Consider the following 17,589-nt stretch of genomic DNA (forward strand, 5'->3'; position numbering starts at 1 on the left):
GCACAGCGCCTCCTACTACAGTCCCAGATAACGCTACTCATTGGCCAGTTGTGTAGCCGTTAGGTTTCCCGCCTTCTCTCCACCTATAACCATCAGAGTGGCTCATAGCTGATACTGGAGTAGCTTCCCCTGCCGCTTTCCTTAAGACCAGCAGGCTGGCTCACAGGCTGGCATCAGAAGTGAATAGCTTTAAAATCTCATCAGTCCAGGGAACAGGTAAGAACCGGTTCCCCAGTTAGGGGAAAAACACAACAAATATTTTGGACTGAGCCTTGTGTGCCCTATCTTGCTGGAGCTTGCATGCTCCTTTGGAGGCTCTCAGACGGCTCTTAATTAATTGCTGGAGAGCCAAGTGGAGCAATCTTGTAAGCGCCTCTCTTGTGCTAATCTGATCCAGCCAAGCAGGGGGAGGGCACAGAACTGGCCCGGATTGGGGATATAGATGGAACAGGCTGGGGCCTGAGGACTTAGTGGCCCAACCCTGAAGTTTGGGACAACTTTTGGAATGGCCAACCCATTGGCCAAGCAATAGACTCTTCCTCCCAAGCAAAGAAAGGCCGTCTCTTAGCTTGGAGTGAACGGAGGGACCCTGAATCAAATCTTAGCCTTTCTTCTAGCCATCACAATGGACTGATTAACCCTGTAAGTGGCATACTGTCATAGGCAAAGCAGACACTAATTCTGCATCTCAGGTTACCAAAGGAACCAAGTAAGAGATGGATGGTGATGTCACAGAAGTCCAGGTCATAATCCAAAGGTTGTTGACCAGCTGGGCATGCTGGCATCCGAGGCAATGCTGACCCTGGGCTACGGGGAAAGCAAAGGAGATCTCCAGGCTGAGCACACTTTCCCAAGGATTGAACAAACCCCAGGTACCAGGGGTCACATGAAGCAGGGATGCTGGAGGGTAGAGCTGGAGCTACAAGTGTCAGGGAGCACATCCCTAACTCCTGTGTATTATCGGATACAGCACCTCCAGGGCCTGTAGAGCCATGGGTCCCCACAGCCATGAAATTTACGGTAAAGCAAGCAACACACAGCCACACCTCTCTCCTCCTCATCTTTTCTGTTCTTCCACCTATTCAGTCTCAAGTATACAAGCTTGTATTAGCCACAGCCTAGGTGTCATGTCAACGTTCACCCTTGACCCCTTTTGTTTAGTGACTTCAAATAGTGATTAGAATAGTCATCTTAGGAACGACCCCAGAACTTAAAGCAGCTCGGAGAGAGTTCCATCAGTAGTGACGGTTGGAAGAATGCAGAACCCAGGGCGAGCGGAGCATACTTGAGTTGCACAGACGTGGCTCCACATAGAGTGAGGGAGTGGGAGAGAGCCAAGTGGGGCTCAGTGGAGTCTGGGAAGTGAGAAGCTTCAAAGGGTCAGTATGTGTGTGATTAGACCAGCTGTGCCCCATAGCTGGCAACTACTGAAGCTGGGCTCTTCCCTCTCACAGGTGCTGGAGCCTGGGCCCTATCTTCAAGCGTTGGCTGCTACAAAGAGTAAATTTATCGTCAGCCTTGAGCTTCCCGAGGCAGGCATTTTGTGTGGGCAGAGACACATTAGGGATGTGGCCATGAACTACTAGAAACTATGTTACCATTTGTTTCAGTTTTTATTGGTGAAAGCTGAGATTTAGTGGGGAAGAAGGCTTTGAGGAACCTGGCCAGAGCTGTAACAGTGAGAGGGGCTCTGGTGTCATGAACCTTTTGAGATTTCCATTTACCAGTTCTGCTCTGTGTCCGTTATCATTTTTCCCTTCGTGCTTACTCCAGGGGTGAGGACAAGTCCTGATGCTCTGTGAGGCTTGCCAGTGCTATCTCAGGTGTCCCTTTTCTAATCAACTGTCCACATCTCAGAGGATCAAATCAATGAGGCTGTTGTAGGCTCAGCTGGGTTGGGAGGCAGGCATTGGTGTGAGGCCAGTGCCTAGCAACCATCTGTGCTGGTTAGAGGAGAGGTGTGCAGAGAAGTTTGGGGCAGAAGCATCAGCCAATCTCACCAACACAAGCACATCATGGTAATTTCAAGCTACTAACATTCAGTGCTTCACACAATCTGTGCAAGCCTGACAAGGCCTCTAATGAGCTTGCCTCTGGGATAGGCTGCTGGGACCCACAGGACTTTCTGCACTTAGATTTTCATCCCTCCGTTTGGGCAGAGCTCACCCAAGCCCAGGGCAAGGGTGGGCAGGGTGCTGGGGTTGATCCTTTCCACAGGACGTTCCTGATCTGGGGCCGATTCACTGGGAGAGCTCAAGTATAGCTCTTGAAAATTCAAAGCCTCAATCCCTGGCTATATGTGGTGGTGCACACCTGTAATCTCAGCACTTGAGAGGTAGAGGAAAAAGGGTCACTAGTTCAAAGTTAGACTGGGCTACATAGGGACTTGTCTCAAAAAGAATATATATATATATATGTGTATTCTTTTTATATATAAAAAATACATTATCTATTATATATAAGAATATATATGTATATACTGTATATATATATTCTTATATATAATAGATAATGTATTTTATATATATAAAAAGAATACACACACACACACACACACACACACACACACACACATATATATATATATATATATATATATATATATATATAAAATCTTCCCCAAAAGCAAACTAACAAAACAATAATTAAAAAACCATTTAATTCCTATCCCTGTAGTCCATTTTGTATTGCTGGAACAAGATATCAAAATGTAAAAAAAAAAAAGAGGTTTAATTTGGTTCAAGGTGCTGGTGGCTACAGTGTCAGTTCAGCGTGGTAACAATGTCTGCTGAGGACCCTCCTGGCTGTATTGTAACATGGTGTAGAAGCAGAAGGGAGCATGGTTGCATACAGAAGGGGCCAAGCATAGGGCATGGGCCTCACCTCATAATGACTAATTCTCACATAGACTCAACACAGCCCTGTAGGAAAGTCAGTTATTTCTGCTGAGGGCAGAAGCCTCTTTACCTAAGGCCCTTCCTCCAGACCTCACCTTTGAAAGGGTCTATGACCTTGATACCACCACACTTGAGACAAAACTTTTACCACATAAACTCTAGGGGGATGGGCCACATCTTGACCCTAGCGGCCTGTGTGGGCCTTTGTGTGAGAACCAGAAGTCTATGTTGAGACCCCGGAGCTATGAACATATCTGTGCTTTCTATATTCTATAGCCTGTGGATCCCTTCCCACTATTGTGACGGCACCACTAAGAGAGCCTGGATTTACTTTGTCCTTTCCTTGGTGAGAGTTTTAGTTTGCTTTCTACTGTTGAGATAAAACACCACCACCAAAGGCACAGGGTTTATTCCACCAGGGAAGCCAGGGCAGGCACCTAAGGCCGGAACTGAAGTGGAGGGCTGGAGGGTTGTTACTTTCTCCCAATGCATGGCCCAGCAAGCTTTCTCACAAAACTCAGGACAACCTGCTCTGAGCTGGCACCACCCACAGAAGGCTGGGCCCTTCCACCTCAATCATTAATCAAGGAAGTGCTCCTCAGACTTGCCCACAGGCCGGTCTGATAGAGTTGCTTTTCTCACTGAAGTTTTCTCTTCCCACGTGACCCTGGCGTGCAGCAAGTTGATAAAAACAAACAAGCAAAAAACAAAACAAAACAAAACAAACCCCCCACAGTAGCATGCCATTGATTGCTCTACAAAAGTCTTAGAAATGATGACTCTCTACAACTCTATCTTGATGTTCAAATGAATATAACGCACGGTCTCTGCCTCTCGTGGTGCTGACATTTGGTGGAATGCAGAGAGAATAAAGACATACAAGACAAATGCCAAGCTGTGGTCCAGACATGAGTTTTAAGTCTTCCTAGAGGATCGGGAGGCTGCCCTGGGAAAGGATGCTCAGAGAGCGCTCTTGGAGAAGGCAGGGTTGGTAGTAAGCCTTGAGGGTGCTGTTTCTGGAACAGGCCCAGTAGCAACTAGCTGGAGATGCACAGCTCAGCACTGACAGCACACCACAGGCTCACACAGTGCCGGAGGACGGCTTCCTGCTCTGTGCAGAGATGACTGAGTAATGCCGCCAGGAAGGAGGCTCGATGGCTGAGCTCTCCCAAGTGATCTGTGGCTCACACTGGAGAACAATCAACCGAGTCTGTCTGCGAGGAGAGAGACGCAGAGTGCACACGATGTACACACAGGTCGCTGTTGGCTAAGAGCTCTGGTGTGATTAGGCGGAGACTCACAAGCTCAACCAGCAGATACAGGAGGACAATCAGGGAAAATGAAGCTGCCCGCCACTGACCCATGGATCAGGGACACAGAGAAGAAGAATGTAAATTGAGCAAAGTCTCCCAGGTCCCATCACACCCTAGTTATACGGCCAGGACTCCACATTCTGCCTTCCTCTTCATGGATGTTTGGCTTTGTTCTCTTTTCCAGTGCTTGATGGCAAAATCACCTCAGAGCCTCTTAGGCTTTGCCCACCTGGGCTTTATTTCCAAAGGAGTTTTTGTTGTTGTTGTTGTTGTTGTTGTTGTTTTTGAGACAGGGTAGCCAAAGATGACCTTGAACTTCTCACCCTCCTGCTTCGACATCCAGAGAGCTGGGATTCCAGGCCTGTATCACTGTGCCTGATTCACAAAACACTGGAGATTGAACGCAGGACTTCCAAAATGTCAGGGAAGCTTTCATTCTGCCAACCTTGCTCTATCCCAGCTCTAGCCTGGGAAATGCATGGCTCCAGGTATATGGGAATATAAAACAGGTATACAAATAAAATAATTACTGGTAATAAATCATAAAGAAATTTACTTTAACCACAGAAGAGAGAGGAAGAATTGTGGGAGCCAGAGAGGTCATGGACACCACAAGAACACAGCCCACAGAATCTACTAAGCAGAGCTCACATGGGCTCACAGAGACTGCTCACAAAAGCAGCAGGTCTGTGCTAGGTCCTCTGCATATGTGTTATGGTTGTGTAGCTTGGTGTCTTTGTGGGACTCCTAACAGTGGGAGTGGGAGTGTCTCTAACTCTTTTCTCTGCTCTTTGGGACATTTTTCTCCTACTGGGTTGCCTCATCCAGCCTTGATATGAGGGTTTGCACCTTGCTGTAATTTGTAATGAGTGCCATGTTCAGTGGATAAGCCTGGGCGGTCTGCTTTAAAAAAAAAAAAGGAGGAGCAGCAGATTTGGGGGAGGGGGCAATTCAGGGGACAGAGTGAGAGGAGTGGAGGGAGGGGAGTCTGCAGTCAGGATACATTATATGAGAAAAAATAAATAAAAATTAAAAATTAATTTAAAATAAGGCTTTGGTATACATATAAGTTTACATTTATTAGTAATGGAACCAAAGTCATACACTAATGTAGGTATTTAGACTTGCCTAGTCCAATCCAAATATATTAATTTGATAATTACATGCCTAGAAGCGATCATAGAGAAAATAAATATCGTTGTTTCCCATAATTAAACCTCTGTGTTATCTGTGGTAGGAAATGTCCTATGTACAATAAACGCACTGTGGGTGGTAACACACAAGAGCCGCCATGTCTTAGGCAGGGGTTTGGTTTAGGGTTTAGAGTTTTTGGTATTGAGTGGAGAGAAGGCAAGCAATGAGCAGACTGTGCTCAGAGCCAAGGCCGAAGTGAAGTCACACGGGCAGCTCAGGTTGGTGGGCATTATGGAAAACACAGCAGAGTCCCTGTGTGCTGTCGCAGTGGGTTGTTCCATGTTGGCTTCAGTTTTGATTATGAGGTCTTCGGGGATCTCTAACTATCACCTTTCTGTTTTTGTGACTCCACATGGGGTCACAACTCACAGTTTAAGAAGCGTCAACCTATTGAACTGTGCAGACTGGAGAGCCTGCTGAGTGCTACATAGTATCCAGTCACTGTTTGTTTTTCTTCTCTTGTGTATTTACTAATCAGGATGTGGGCTTGCAGCTCAGGGAGGCACTGCAGCTCAGAAATCCAGAGCGTGGGCTCTGAGAAGAGATTCCCGCAGTGCGTCCCCTGTTCTTCCTTCATTAGCTGGGTGACCGTGAGCTGCACAAGTTGTCGAATGTCTCACATATGAAAATAATAACCATGCCGGGCAGAGGCAGGCAGATCTCTGAGTTCGAGGCCAGCCTGGTCTACAGAGTGAGTTCCAGGACAGCCAGAGTTACACAGAGAAACCCTGTCTCGAAAAATAAAAAAAAAAAAAAAAAAAAAAAAAGAAGAAGAAGAAGAAGAAGAAAATGATAACCACACCTACAATATGGCCATTTTCAAAGGTTAAATGAGATAGATAGTCCATGTAGGGTACTTCATAATTAGGGCAGAGTTAGCTGAGATGTATGCTATTGTGTTACTGTGATTGCCTGTGGCTAGGTGAGAAGGCTTGTTGTAGCTTGTGCCTGTCTGATTAGTGACCTTGGAGAAGTTTAGCTGGATCTGCTTCAAGTGCCTGTGCTAGATTAGATAAGCCCAGGTGCTCTGCCGTGCCTACTCTACAATCATTTCTAGGTTGGTGGAGCGCAGTCAGGGTGGAGGGGACAATGGAATCTCTGTGACTGAGTGCTAGTTATTTCAGACACCAGGCTAGGCATCCCCCAGGTCTCATTTGTCCCATTCCTAGATGAAGAAAGTGACATTTTAAGACAATGGACTATACTCAAGTTCACACAAATAATTTGTTCAGGGCTTGAACTTTCTCCATCCCTACCTAGCTGCAAAGTCTCTGTTCCCACCTGCCACCCCACCTGATTTTAGGAAGCAATGGGAAAGACTAAGGGTAGTATTGTCATGTTGTATGTTTCACTGAGGTGGGTTGAAAGAGACCTGTTAACCATTAGCAAGCAGGTGGCTAATGGTTCAACAATCCTGGCTGTTCTGCTGTTGGCTGAGCTGGATTTTGTTAATAGCCGAATCACCTCGACGAGTCCCTGACGCTTTCAGGATACCTTTTTCTTCCCGTGTACAAAGAGGGGCATGATATTATGCACCTGTGCAGGAACATGCTCTGCTCTTATAAAACAATAGGGAATCTGGTTTAGTCTGAGCTGGATGATCAAGTCTGGGGCATCTAAGTGTTATCTTCTGAACAGAGTGCCACCGTTCAAATCCATTCAGCTTTGTTTTTGCATTGAGGTACACACGTATAGGAAATGGGTTTTTTTTTGTTTTTGTTTTTGTTTTTGTTTTTTGTTTGTTTGTTTGTTTTTTCGAGACAGGGTTTCTCTGTGTAGCACCTGGCTGTCCTGGAACTCACTCTGTAGACCAGGCCGGCCTCGAACTCAGAAATCCGCCTGCCTCTGCCTCCCAAGTGCTGGGATTAAAGGCGTGCACCACCACCGCCCGGCGGAAATGTATGTTACAACTAGTGATTTGGACTGGCATTCATCATCCGGCTGTGGGAAGTTGTCTTAGTCAGGGTTTGTATTCCTGCACAAACATCATGACCAAAAAGCAAGCTGGGGAGGAAAGGGTTTACTCAGCTTACACTTCCACATTGCTGTTCATCACCAAAGGAAGTCAGGACTGGAACTCAAGCAGGTCAGGAAGCAGGAGCTGATGCAGAGGCCATGGAGGGATGTTACTTACTGGCTTGCTTCCCCTGGCTTGCTCAGCTTGCTTTCTTATAGAACCCTGGACTACCAGCCCAGGGATGGCACCACTCACAGTGGGCTCTCCCACTCTTGATCACTAATCGAGAAAATGCCTTACAGCTGGATTTTGTGGAGGCATTTCCTCAAGGGAGGCTCCTTTCTCAGTGATAATTCCAGCTTGTGCCAAGTTGACCCCCCAAACCAGCCAGTACAGAAGTCAATGTAATAACCCCTGTTATACACATACAGTCTGTGATTGCTGATGCTCCAGAGAGTTCTGGCTACAGGGACAGGGACAAGGATGCTCTGTCCCTGATAGAAGCTGGGCACAGGAGTGTTCTCTAGGTGTTGATTTGGCTAAGTCACAAGTTGTACCATGTAGTCTGTAGCCACCCATGTGACTCTGAGGAGGAGCGGAACTGAGCCTCCTGCTCACAGCCTTCTGAGGGACTTGCCTTCAAAGTCAGTGCCTCACCCTTGGCTGTGTCCACTGGACTGTAGCCATGATACCTCAGCAGTGCCGTAAGAGATTCTAAGTTATTGCTACCAGAGGGAACCTCTGAACTCTATCCCAGAAGTTGCGGCACACCAAACATCTTGTTTCAAGTTGCTGTGTTTTTTAGTTTATTGCAAATTAAGTAGTTTATTACAAGTAAAAAAAAAAAAAGTCTAAGACACGTCCGCTGCCTTATTTGAGAACATATATTATTATTCTGTTGCTGTGTAGAAAATTATACATTTTCAGGCCTAGAGAAACAGCCCAGTAGTTAGAGGGAAGTCTGTTCTTGCAGGAGACCTGGGTTCACTTCCCTGCATCCATGTCAGGGGGAGGTGACTCACAACTGCTTGTAACTCTAGCTGTCAAGACTCCAATGCCTCTGGTCTCTGTGGGCTCCTGCAGTCACATGTATACACACACACACACACACACACACACACACACACAAAATAAATAAATAAATAAATAAATATTTAAAACATACAGTTTTACATCCTTTGTAGTTACTACTCTAGATGACAACATGCGTCTTGGCTATCAATTAGTAATTTTCTCACTGATCATAAAAAAACATGGACATGTTACCATCATTAACTTTCCCCTGCTTTTTTGAAGGTTGTGAAATTGTTGCCAGTAGGTGTGTTGATCTCTACCACAGGAGTGCATCAGCTCTGGAGGGAGAAAACTTAGAGTTTTCACAGACCAAATGTATAGCTAACTAATTTCAGAGTAGGCTGCCTGGAGTATGTCTCAGAAGCAGGCCTTTGAAAACCTAAACCATACTGAGAGTTTCAGTAACTGCATCAATTCAAGCCAAGAGCCCCCTGTACTTGATTTTTCTATTCTTTGCAAGGTCCATATAAGGAAAACTTAAGCTAGCTAAGGGCTCATGTTTGAATCCAGTAGCAAATTTTGCAATAGAATTTTATTATTTATTCGTCCACTTATTGTTTGTCTATGGCAGGTTTTCACTATGAAGCTCAGGCTGGCCTTGAACTTATGATCCTTCTGCTTCTGCCTCCCCAGTGCTGGGACTATTGGTGTGTAGCGTCACCACACCTGGCCGAAATAGTGAATTAAAAAAATGTTGTCCAAAAGCAAAACCAAGCAATCCAAATGTATGGGCTGTGGTCATTACACAGTGAAGCAGGGCATGTTGGATCCCAGGCTACGCAGGGCATGTTGGATCCCATGCTATGCATACCTTTGAAGCCATTACAGATGCTTCTAGTCCAGGCAGCTCCTATAGGGAAAACGAAGTTCTGTGGGATCTTGCTTGTGTCCTGACTCTGATACTTTCTGTGTCCATGTGACCAAATGATTTTGAGTGAGAACGGCGACTCCTTACAGACCACTCGTGTCCTGGCTGAGACCTGTCCTTTTAAAATTTGGTTGCATTAAAGAGAGGGCCCTCAGTCTTTTAATATGTTGGAGATGGAGCTGAGTATTCTTCATTAAAGGTACTTATTTTCCCAACTGAATCCCAGGATTCAGTGCTGAGACAGATGAAGAGACTAATAGTGCTGAGAGAACCACCCGCTAAGTGGTAAATACAGTATGTTTTAAACTAGTGACAAACCCAAGGGCTGAACTGGCTCTTTGATCTTTAAAAGGCTCATAAACAGGGCAATGCACTTCAGCCTGTATTTATGTATTCAAGTATTGGGAGGAAATCCAAGCAGAGTCTTGGGCTGCAGGAGTTGGCAGTTTAGACAGAAGAAGGGCAATTACATGGCCTTTTTACACACGAGGCAGCTTTTCTTTTCCTTCTGTTAGCCAATGAGCTAGCAGCTTGGAAGGGCTTCTTTTTATGTGACACTTGAACCAATCATTGTGCAGATGTAAGATATTTTCGAAGAGAAAGACAGACAGTTGCAACCAAAAGAAAGAATGCTTTTGTTGCTGAATTACATCTGTGGTTGGAGTCATTCCTGTCTGTTCTGATGAAGGGCTCTGACTATGCCATGCCTCGGTGCCACCCACATACACTTAACACGCGCCCCCCCCCCCAACTTCTGCACTGAGCTGGTGAACCACATCTGGACAGTTAATTTATGAACAGCTTGCCTATCTCATGAAGCGACCAGAGCAGGGGCACCATGAGGGCTTTGGGGGTAGCTGTTGTTAAGAGGTGGTTAAAGGAGTTGAGCTGGAGACCACTGAAGGCAACATACTTTCATGCTGGTGCTTTATCTCCTTCTAATTCAAAATGATCAAGTCCTTAAGAAGAACTACACTGTACATTGTGTGTAAGAGTCCCAGATACCCAAACAGAAACCTCAGCAGTGATTCCAGCAGCAGCCATACTGCCTTTTACCTGATTGCCATGGCGACTACCAGTGTGCATTGGTCACGTGACTGGTTGGTTTCTGAGATTCCAAAGGAATTGTGGACAGCAGCGAGCTCAATTGATCAAAAGTATAGTTTGGTCCGTTATCACGTCACTTAAAACCACAGTCTGTGAATTATGATAAAATAAATGTATGAATTTCATCTTCTAAGCTAATAGAAAATATATTCCAGAATAATCAGTGAATCCTTGTCCCATAAAATATAACCAAACATATTGTTAATTTCCTGTCATTATCACAAAGTACCAGAGACTAGGTACTTCATGGGGGAAAAAAAAAAAGAAAGCTAAAAGATTAAAATCTTGGATGGGGGTTTTTATCAGTTGATTTCTGCTGAGGGAACCTGAGTGTGCCAAGTGACTGCAGACAGCATCCTGAGGAGAACATGTGAGCAGAGATCAGAGGCTGAGACAGGAAGCCAGGTGAGCCCAGGGAAGGGCCAGGCTTGCTCTTTTACCAACTTTCTCATGAGAGCTCATGAAGGTCCCATGAGAGGCACACTATTTCCAGAGACAGCTCTCCCAATGGCCTACTTACTCACCTCCCTCTAAAGAACACAGTCCCGTTCCTCCCCACATCCCGGGAAAGGTGCTTCAGACATAGAACCTTTTAGAGGATACTCTGCACTCTGGTCATACTGCAGTCACTCAGCAGCCTAAATCAGGACTTCAATTTTATGTCAACACCTCTATGCATACACCCACAGATACAGTATCTAGCTGTGTTTGTTTTTGAGCTTCCTATAGATGAAATTATACTCTGGGTGTTCTAATTGTTACACACCGTGGTCACCCATTTTCTTCGGCATTTACTATCTACCTTGAGAATGCAACAATGTATTTATCCAGTCTTCAGGTGCAGACCCCTGAGTTTCCAGCAGTTAGAAGCACTTGAGCCTATCTTCTGGTGCTCAATAAGAGATACTAAGAGATTTTTCCCCTAGTGGTGGGAATTCTTGCACTTTGAACAAAAACACATTCATCTTTTTAGGAGTGGTGATACACATTGTGTCCCCACGATGGTTATACACATGTATATTTTTAGCTGTGGTGCCAGAGCTCACTCCTGGTCCTGTCACTGTTTTGTATTGTGTTTCTTTTCAGTTTCATCCAAACCTTTATTATTTGTGGCAGATGGGTACATAAACCTTCAGATTTAATGACTGGTTTCTGTTGCTGTTTGCAAGGATTGCCAGAGATGTATTGAATAGTGAAAGAGAAAGATAACAAATGACAAATAAGAATGGGACCTTGGAAAGAATGAAGGAAAAAGGTAGGTCCAGTTCCTTGAGGAATTCAGGTCCTTACAAACCTCAAGGAGGAGGTGGGGGTAGGCAGGCATCAGGGTTCCACGTGGGTGATTCTGGAGATAGCCTAGTGCCTCCCCACAATCTCCCTGCCTTCTGTTTCACATGGTAGTACTAGAACATCTGGCAAAACTTATAGGAAGCTGGAAGGAATAAAATCCAAGAGAGACCACTTCTTCCACTAGTCAAATTTTCATGGACATGACTCATGTGTGGGCTGGTTAAGGTTAGGGCTCTCTCTAGTGATGGAGGAAAAATATATATATATATTGAGAGAGAGAGAGAGAGAGAGAGAGAGAGAGAGAGAGAGAGAGAGATGTTAGTTAGCTGAAGCAATACATTGTCCATTCAGGGGTTGGAGGGAAGCTCTGCAGATGCTGTGCAGGGCTCTGTCTAACGCAATGCCATCTTCATTCCTTGGGATGTGGTGTTTCTTGACCTAACCATCACCTCTGCATTTTAGGGAGGAGGATCAGGCGAGGGATAAGAGATAAAGAATAGAGCATGCACAGAAACACACGTTTAGGAGAATTCCTGGAAGCTGCCACACCCTGCTGCTTAGATAACATTGGTCAGAAGCTTGTCCTTGGGAGCAATAAGGCAGAGTGTGGTTGGGAGGCTTGGTCTTCCTTCCAAGCAGCCATGTGCCCACGGGGAGGCTGTTTACTGAGGTAAACAGATACATATGATTGGCAGCTGTACCTTCTCTGAAGTTCATTAATGGAAGAAAGGTGCACATGTTTTTGCAACACAAATCCTATTTCTCTGCAGGTTGTAACATGAAAACCATTGTCTCTGACAATCAAGGCACCGCAGTCTTAGAGAAACCCTTTCTCCGTTCTTGCCAGCTAATATAGGGAGGATGTGTTGCCAACCCTCAGGTCCTCGCTGAGGGTCAGCATACCCAGGAAATAAGGCCAAAGGAAGAAGACATCGCTTAATGTTAATCACCTGTTAATACGGAAAGTAAGAGGTTAGCCTTGATGTGGCTCTGCGAAGAGTCAGCTCTAGATCTCCGGAGGGCTTCTGGGCAGATGGCTCCTGCTTCCACACGAGACCCACAGGCGCGTCCTCTACAAGCATTCCTGCCATGGGGTCTTAGCAAGTTCTGTCAGCTACTGTACTTTCCACCCGGATGGAGTCTCCATCCTTGTGTCTGGAGGAACTATCAAAGATCGTTTAGTTCAGTCTCTCCCTTTCCTTGGACCACTAGCCTGGGGCTGCAAGATAAACTTGACTTTCCCCAGACTTCCATCTTAAGTAATGGCCACTTTGTCCCTAGGTTGCTCACACTAAAGATTTCCCCCTTAATCCATCAGCAGATCATCTTTACTTTCAAAGCGAGTTCAAAGTCCTCTACTTCTTACCCACTGCACTGCCGTAGTTCTCAGCAGGGTGAGTAAAACAGGAACAGAGACCCAGTTGTGTCCTAGCAATGGAGACATCTCCTTTGCGCCATGATTCTTTTTTCCAGATCAACAGGTTGATTATTTTCACCAAATGCCTTTTAGATTCACTCACGTAGGGGTTAGCCAACCTCATTCTTCTCAGGACTATCTCTTCTCACCCAAAGAGTCAAAATCCCATAGGGAAGTTCTCCAGGCTGGTTTCGCAATGCCTGGGCTGAGCCTCCTGTTTCAGCTCCATCCATCTCCAGGCAAGCTCCTGTGTTGTGCTCTTGGCACTCGCTGTTTCTTTTGCCTGGATAACTCATTCCCTCACATCATGAGGAACGCTCCCCTAGATCCCATCATCCCATCCCATCCCATCCCATCCCATCCCATCCCATCCCATCCTCGTGTGTCCCGTTTCCCTTCCTTTTCATATCACGGACAAATTTGTAGGGGGATGAATCATATAAAAGACATGCTCAAGTTGGAACTTCAGGTTCCTCTGAACATGACCTCATTTGGAGATGACGTCTTTGTAGATAAATGGGATCAGGACAAAGTCACACTTGCAATGTGCCTGATCCAATGACGGGTGTCTGTATAAGACCGAACACATGGGGACACAGAGACACATGGGGGACACTGAAGGAGGTGGGGATGGAACAAGGTCTCAGGGCAAGTACCTGTCCTTTGTGCTATTTCAAAAAATACTGTGTAATTTATAAACAACAGAAAATTGTTTTCTTGTAGTTCTAGAGAGCAGAAGGCCTAGGGTCATAGAACTGGCTATCCTGGTGCCTGGTGAGATCCCCTAGATGGAACCTTGTTGCTGTGTCCCCTGGAGGGGAAGAGAGACTGTGTATGTTAAGGGAGCCACAGAAGGGGAGAGGATTGGTACTGGTCCCTTCCACGTGTCTTTATGAGATCCCCGATCCTACTAACCAGCTCGACATCCTCTGACAAACTTAGCTCTCCAAAGTCACACCTTTTAGTATGATCAGCTCAGGGATTAAGTTTCAACACAAGAATTCCTGAGGGCAGCTCTGGCCCACAGCAGCAAGGAATACAGCTGTGGGGAGTGAGAAGAAACAAGACTCAGGATGCCGTCTTCCCCAGAGTCTGCAGAAAGATTAACTTGACTGTTACCTTGAGTTGGGTTTCTCATCTCGATAAATAACTTTCTGTCACTTGAAGCCATCTGAAGGCACACATATCACCTGGCATGGGATGCATCGCTCATCAGCTTGACTGCCTCCTCGTTAGGAGGGCAAGAACATTCACAGCCATACTTCCTGTGGCTGGTGTGGTTCTGGGCAGACAGTAGACGGGACAAATGCCTCCTGGAAAGTCAAATAAAAGTTTATCCTGCTGGGGCTGGTATGGAGGGCTCTCCTTCCCACTGAATGTGACATTTCCTGTTTTACCCTCTGTCCCTTCCATTCACAGTGGGTGACTGCCCCATTTGGTGGCGGAGAGGCTGTACTCAGTGCCAAAGCAGCATCTTGCCCGGCTGTCAGAGCTTGATATCTTTCCAGGCTGCCGACAGACCAGAGCCTTCCTGGGTCTCTTGCTGAGCTCTTCACTTCAAGATGTGGTTCCTGTTCCTGGGACTAAGGCTTGGGAAGGGTGAGTATTATTCTAGTACAATACCTGGGACTTACTCCCATTGGCATGCCCCTTCACGGATACAGAACATCGGAGAGATGTTGTGAGCACATCAGTGATGCACTCACAGTGCGAGAGTATTTCTAACACCTCAGGCAATGTACAAAGAACCTTATGTGCTTCCCTGCAGCCTCAAAAACAAAGTTTTCCCACTTTCTGCTTGCACAGCTTTGTAAGAGGCACAAAGACATTTTGTAATTCACCCAAAGGACCCGAGGGAGGCTGCGGTAGATCCACGGTTTGATAGGGTTCAGTCTCTCCTGCTCTCTGATGTCCACAGATAGCAATCCTTTAGGGCAACTCAGAAGGAATCTGCAGGGTGTGGTCAAATGAATCTGGACAAAGCAAGAAATTCAGACAGAGTGTTGAAACAGTTCCCTTTTCTCTTTCCAGTGGATCTTAGAATTCTTGTTTCCCTTTGACAGCTTTATCCTGTGAATTGCACTTAGCTTAGTAACTGGTCTTCTGCTTGCACTCCCGGGATACCCTGACTGACAGGGAGAGAGGTCCGGGGTGACAAACACAAGCTACACAGGTTAAGCGCCTCTGATTCAGTGGGTGGATACCCTGAACCCTGGAATTGGGAGTGTTGACATCACGCTCCTTCCCATGGGACTCTTCGTTGGGAAATAAAACAGGTGACAAACAGAATACTTACACGCTTGCTCCAAATAAATGGCACGTACTGTGCTCATTCTGCACAGAGAGTCATAGCAGGCGACGCTCACAGGACTCATAACGAGACTGGAGTCTCTGGGGCCTTGCTGTGGCCTTTGTTAGCTGGTGAAGGACAGCTCCACCACAGCCTTCATCTTCTCCCGCTGTTGTGCTTGTTTGCATGCCTCTTAGTCTTTATTTCTGTCTCGACCCCTTTACCTTTTCTTCCAGTAAGATCGGGTTAGACAGCCATCCTCATGTGTCAAAATTGCATCTTTACTATATCAACAACAACCTCTTTTTCCAGTTAGGGTTTTTGGCTAAGGAGCTGGGAGTTAGAGCGTCAACATTATGGCTTAAGAGAGAACACAGTTCAACCCACTGTGGTGATTTGGTGGCTTTCTCTCCAAACGAGCCCAAGCAGAAACATTTTTGTGTATCTGTGGTCCTGTGGTCGATCACGCTGCCTTGGACTGTGGCTGAGATGGCAGCCTGAAGCCAGAACGCAATGTGAGGCCCTGGTATGGACTTGAGCTGAGCTGGGGCTTTGATAGGAATTTAAATCCGGAATTTGTAATTTTAACCTAGCACATTCAATGGCTCAGATGACCTTGGTGGTCATCCTAGTCTGGGAGCTCTGAGCAGCTGACCTAAGGGTGTGTGTGTGCATGTGTGCATATGTATGTGCACGTGTGTGTGTGTGTGTCTGTGTTGGACACATTTCTCAGAATTGCCTTTTTATTAACCTTTAGATACAATCCACCTCCCTTGGGCTCTTGTTTAAAAATATTTTTTATACAATATATGCTGCTTATGGTATCTCCTCCCCCAACTCCTCCCAGATTCCTCTCTCCTTCATTTGACAGGGTCTCACTTTGTAGTCCTGACTGGTCTGGAACTCACTATGTAGTCGAGGCTGGCTTCAGACTTACAGAGATCCACCTGCTTCTGCCTCCTAGGTGCTGGGGCACTGATAGAATTATTCTGACCTTGACTGGTTCCAATATTTTCTCATTTTCGCATGTCCCCATTTCTGCATGTCCCCACAGATGCACGTGTGAAGAGCTTCATGTCACCTCCCTGGACCCCTAACTCCTAGGAGAGACTGCTTCTTCATTAGCCCATGGCCAAGCCCCACCCATGCGACAGCACTCCCTGGCCAGCATAATGAGTCCTATCTGTCTGTTGAAAGCAAATGGCACTTATTAAAACCTTTCCCAATGTCCTCAGGTTGAGTTTTATGAGTACTTAAAAATGTTTTTCAGGCCTAATTACTGCCCCACCTGCTACGCTTGGACGGCTCCTTTACCTGTCCGTGAAACCGCCAGCAGTCTAATTTGTGGGCCTCGTGCAGAATAGAAATGCAAGGCCTCTTATTAAAAAGTTATTAATAATTTCAAGATGGCAACAGAAGAATAGCCAGGCAAACTCAGGACTCTCCTAGTAGTACGATCCTCTAGAATGGCCTTGTCTGCCCACCTCCCTCATACGTGGAGGTGAGCACCCTCGCTTCCTTGTTACCTGCCTCTCAATGGCTCAATGGATGTTGACTGAAGAAATGAATCCACAGGAGAACGAGTCTGATGAAGGGCGGCCATTTTGTGAGTGAGACCTTGCGGTTTAATAGAGCTCTCTCTTTGTCAGTCGCCAGGGTGAGGGGAGACCAAGGCGGCACGCAGTTATTTGTAATAACAAATAATCACACTTGTGTGCATGTAAGACTTTTCATCTTCAAAACACTTCCAAAACATTAATTAATCCTTACAGAAGCACCAATGAAATCGAAACCAAGAGGAGAATGTGGTGTGTGGAGTTTAATTACCAATATTAAAATCTGGCAAGGAGCTCACATTCCTCCTACCAGGACAGCAGACACACTGCACCCCATGCGCTTCTCACTCCAGAGGAAAGTGTGTGAGGGCCTGGGGGTGCCCTGGAGGGGCATGGCTCATATCAGTGAAGAAGGAAGGCTGTCTGTCTTCTGAGAAACATTGCTGTGTGGTGGTGGTGGTGGTGTGTTTGTGGGTGTGTGTTGGGGGTGGGGGGACACCAAGCATCTGCAGGGAGGTTGTGTTTATTCACTTCTGAGTAGCGCTAAGATCTGGGATCTCAAGTTCAGCTACGGTGTCATCACAAGGACAGGATGGGTTCATTTTGAACAAAGATGTGACCAATTC

The 17,589-nt window shown here is 46.1% G+C and overlaps 1 long non-coding RNA gene across 2 annotated transcripts; it reads left to right on the forward strand.

Annotated features, from left to right (window-relative positions):
• Positions 1 to 766: 766 nt before the first annotated feature.
• On the forward strand, positions 767 to 16,601 carry LOC143434030 (uncharacterized). 2 transcript variants are annotated; one of them, XR_013103176.1, is made up of 3 exons: positions 767 to 872; positions 14,537 to 14,716; positions 16,462 to 16,601. It is a non-coding gene; the product is annotated as an uncharacterized LOC143434030 (long non-coding RNA). The 2 variants fall into 2 exon arrangements; XR_013103177.1 differs by lacking the exon at positions 767 to 872 and adding an exon at positions 12,485 to 12,672.
• Positions 16,602 to 17,589: the final 988 nt, after the last annotated feature.

Source organism: Arvicanthis niloticus, chromosome 12 (genome assembly GCF_011762505.2).
Source record: "Arvicanthis niloticus isolate mArvNil1 chromosome 12, mArvNil1.pat.X, whole genome shotgun sequence".
Classification (NCBI taxonomy): domain Eukaryota; kingdom Metazoa; phylum Chordata; class Mammalia; order Rodentia; family Muridae; genus Arvicanthis; species Arvicanthis niloticus.